The 4,807-nt window shown below is 39.9% G+C and overlaps 1 pseudogene; it reads right to left on the bottom strand.

The window, feature by feature from the left end:
- Positions 1–849: 849 nt before the first annotated feature.
- Positions 850–1,563, bottom strand: LOC127129965 (uncharacterized; annotated as a pseudogene).
- Positions 1,564–4,807: the final 3,244 nt, after the last annotated feature.

Raw genomic sequence — 4,807 nt, 5'->3', positions numbered from 1 at the left:
GGCAAGGCCTTTTGCAGTGTAAATTGCTTCACATTATCTTGCAGCAAATTGGATCAAAGCTCGTGAATGGCCTCCACTATAAAACCTGGTTTTCTATAGGATCTTATTTGGTGTATGCTTGTGCTTTTCTGCATTAGACTGTCGCTTGTGGTGATCTCCTGGCCTTTAGTATTTCAGCATGTCATGTTGTTTTGCAGGATGGTTCCTTGCTCAATATTTTGCATTGCAGGATTTGACATATTGTTGCTAAACCATCACGGCAGGTCTGATGTATGACCTGAGGTGAATCCCTGATATGGAATTGTTAGATGATTTCCTGTTGGTTATGTAACAGGCTCATAACTTGGTCACTGCAGGGTTTGTTGTGGGTTGCATTACGGTTCTTGGTTGGCTCAAACAGGGCAATGGTATCCAGCAGGTTTTTTTGCAAAAATTGTTGTGGCTTCCATTCATTTTTTCATTTTTTTTGTTTAATGAAGCTTTGAACCAATGTCTACTGCAGGGCCAATTGTATTTGAGGCTTTGGCCAGGTAATGTGGTGTACTGTGAGCAAGGAATGAGCACACTCATGTGGTGCTGCTGCAGTTGGTTTTATGCTCATGTGGTAATGTTGGTTTGTTGCAAGTTGTGTGCCTTGATGTACTGCCTGCTGCAGAGTTTATTTGGTTTATGGCATGAGGTTCAGCAGGTATGGCCTATGGCTTGAGACAGTTGCAGACATTCATGGTCTTGCTGCAGTTTTGGCACATGACTTGGCTTTGGTTTTGTAGGTTCACTCATGGACATGAATGGAAACTTGCATTTGAAGTAAGCAAGGGAGCACACATGGACTTGCAATAGGTATTGTTGACCATTATTTGGCAACATATCTTGAGGCTCTTGTACATGATCATTTTTAGTTGGTAGGCAGAAATTGGAATCCCTGGGATTATTTCCTGCGGCTAATTTTCGTCTTGAAATTTTCACTGCACTAATCTTTTGAACTTCTCTTTGTTCGTTATCAGTCAAAGTTGTTCTTTCTTGGGCCTACCTTTCTTCCATGGCACTAGTATTCTTAACTGCAGCTGCTGAAAGGTCTGACCAAATACGGGTGTGGTTAGACGGAAGCTCTGATGCATTCAATCTGCAGTTCTCTTGCTGCAATGGAGATTCATTTCTTTCTTCAGTTCGAGCATGTGTATTGTTAGGCACCACTGGAGGTTCTGATGTTGCGCCTTCATGAAGCTGAGATGTTAACATGGTTGCCAGTAAAAGGGTAGCATCAAAATTCGAATTGGACCCATCTTCCAAACCAAATTTAGGTGCCATGAGAATTGGTTCGCCAGTTTTCTCAAAATGTAAATGGATATCAGTTTCACAGCCCTCGCAAAATGAAAGAAATGCCTTCAGTTCTTTTACACTGAAAGTCAAATCTACAGGGTCCCCAGTATGAACATACTGCATAAACTCCTCCTTAGGATCTATCCAGAGTTGGGTGTGTAGCAATGAATCATTGTCTTTGGTTGGGTTGAAGTGGTTATGACCTGCTGTTTTTTTGTATAACTTGACTACTCTTGTAGGCATGGCATGAACATAAACATGGTTGGCCAAGGATAACTTGCAAATGAAGCACTCATGATGGAAGCAAGCAAACATGAACAATGGAGGGATGGATTAAGGTTCATGATGGAAGACTTAGGATTTTAGGATGCAAAGAGGTTGTGTTGACTTTGGTCAAAGTTGACCAAAGTCAACAATTGGTCAAAGTTCATTTTTTTTGTATTTTTCTTGTAAATGGAATTCAATGGACTATTATGGGTGAATTTAGGGTTTAATGAATTTGGGTTGACTTTGGTCAAAGTTGACCAAAAAGTCAACTGTTGACCAAAGTCAACAGTTGGTCAAAAATGCCAAATTTTGTATTTTCTTGTATGGACTCACATGTAATGGTTTACAATGACATGAAATGGATTGAAATGGATTAACAAATGGTTTGAAGTTGGTTTCCAAATTGTTTTGTCTTATGACTTGAATGTTTGACTTTTGAAAAATATTTTGACTGAAAATGCACATGAACAAGGCCATGAAATGAGACCATAAGGTCAGGGTTTTGACATAGTATCCATGAACCAATAACATGACTAGCAAGTGGCTTGAAACACAAGAAGCTTGGTTGTTCAGATGACCAAGACCATATGTGCATTAACAATCACATGAACAACACCATGACTTTGGATCAAGACCAATCCTCATATAAAACCAAAGTAAGGTTAGGCCAAGCATGCTAAACAAAAATAAAAAACATAAAAAAATTCAGGACCAAAATCGGGGTATGACAGTTGCCCCTATTTAAGCGTCTTCAACTAGAGAATACGAAGCAGGACGTTCTTCATATGATCATAGTGGGAGATGGTTAAATACTAAGAAGACCCGGATTTTGATCCTGAATCCCTATGAAATGATTAACATTGCCTGTCAGAATCGGCAAAGGAGCAATCTCAAAAGAAGAATCCGTCTGGTACGGTGAAAATCGGCCTGAGTACCGAAACAGAAAGTTGACCTGGATACCAAAATAAATGGTAACACAGGAATACCCATGGCCTGAACGCCGCACATTAGTCTGAACACTAAGCATCGGAATATGAGAGTATCAATGTTGGTCTGATCACCGGAAATCTGGTCTGAACACCACTTCGATCTGGAAATCGGAAAACTGGCCTGAATGCCACAAGTACTTCGACCTGATTGTCGGAAACTTCTTCGATTTGAGTATCGGAAACTGGCCTGAATGCCACAAGTACTTCGATCTGATCGTCGGAAACTGGCCTGAATGCCACAAGTTGCATAGACCTGAATGTTGGAAACTTCTTCGATCTGAATATCGGAAAGACTGGCCTGAATGCCACTTCGGTCTGGATACCGGAAACTGGCCTGAATGCCACAAGTTGCATCGACCTGAATGTCGGAAACTTCTTCGATCTGAATATCGGAAAGACTGGCCTGAATGCCACTTCGGTCTGAATACCGGAAAATTGGCCTGAATGCCACTTCGGTCTGAATACCGGAAAAAACTTCATGCCTGTCAGCATCGGCAGAAATAGGGAAAATGATAATTGAGGCGGCACGTGGGCCAACGACCCATGCTGGGGATAATAAGTCATGAACAACCTTCAGTCTGAGCACTGGAAACAAACTTCTGGCTTGTCACTTGGGATGCTGGGAATGTTTTATGCTTACATGCGTATGTTTGAATTTTTCAATGGCGTAATGCTCCATGAGAATGGAAATGCTACGCGATTTGGGAGGATGCAATGCAATATGATTCTACATGCAGGGATGCGAAATGCTAGGGAAAATGCCAAGCTGAAGCAAGGAATCCTATTGGGGAAATGATCACAATCTTCTGGACCCTGGAACTACTGTTGGAGATGCACAGCATAATGAACTATGTGGGGAAATGACCGGCCGCGCGGTGTTCTGGCAATGGCGAGATACCGAGACTCTGACTGGGGAGAGAACGGCGCTGGAAACCTGTTGTTGGGGGAAGCGATAGTGGTTCTGGAAACCATAATCTACGAGAGATGACTCAGCAAGGGGGGGGTGTTAGGGACCAATTTGTACTACTTTTTATACCTTTTTATTGGTCCCTTTTACCAAGTTTTGATGTAATTACACACTTTTATCTTCATTAATTTGTATAAATGCAATTAGGTTTAATTTATTTTGTTTTGAATAGTTATTTCACAATTTTTGTTAGTTGTGTAGAATTATGGATAAACAAGACCTTGGTTTCAACATGGCATTTTGGAGGAAGCTTGCCAAACAAGGAAGCTGGGAAAGCAACAGTTCGCGCCGCGAACTTCCTTCGCGCCGCGAAGGCTGCGAATCCAGCAAGCTGACCAAGGGTCAAATGTGCTGCTGTGCAGAAAAAGTAATTGCCATTTTGATGTCTGCCTGGGAAGTGCTTTTCTGCTGCTGATGACAATGTCCAATTAGGGAAATGTCAACCTTTTCGGTAGAGAAAAAAAAGTTTAACCTAGGGTATTGGGAGATTATTCCATTCATTCACACATTGTGCTGTAGAGCTTTTGTAATAGAGAAAACCAGAGTTTTTCTTCTAAATCTTTCTGCTTTGTAACAATGGTGATGAGGAGCTAAACTCCCTTTTGTCAAGATTGGAGGTAGTAGCTATTCTCATCTATTTATGTATTCACTTTGATATATATATGAGATAGAGATTGTTGATGTATTGATAACTGTTTTTGCTTTTAGTTGGAAACCAGATTTGAGTAGTTGTCGAGAGAGATTACTCGAGTTTAGACATAAAACAGATTTTCAAGTAGTGAATAAGTTGTAGAGATAGGTTTATTCATTACTATTCTTTGATATTGAACATTCAAGGTTATTATATTGATAGTTAGGTGGAGAGATCGTCTAAGGATCAATATAGTAACTATCACGATATCATTTAGACATAAATGACTTTGAGAGGATATTTGAACATCATCAATAATCTTGAATCTAATTATTTATCATAGGAAATCATAGATATTTGAAATAGTGAACTCCAATCTTGCCAAGCTTTTATATTTGTCTAAAACCACTTAATAGTTTATGTTAACATCTATTAACAAGATATTTTTCCAAACAAAACAACCCTGTTACTTTCTAAACTTATAACATTTGAATTATAGAACGGCGGTAATATTACCCAATCTCTGTGGATACGATACAAAAATATTTGCCAAAGATATACTCTTTCAACAAATTGGCGCCGTTGTCGGGGATTGGTGTCGATATTACAAGCATTGCAATAATTCATTGTTTT

Source organism: Lathyrus oleraceus, chromosome 3 (genome assembly GCF_024323335.1).
Source record: "Lathyrus oleraceus cultivar Zhongwan6 chromosome 3, CAAS_Psat_ZW6_1.0, whole genome shotgun sequence".
Taxonomy (NCBI): domain Eukaryota; kingdom Viridiplantae; phylum Streptophyta; class Magnoliopsida; order Fabales; family Fabaceae; genus Lathyrus; species Lathyrus oleraceus.
This window is presented reverse-complemented; position numbering and strand designations above follow the sequence as displayed.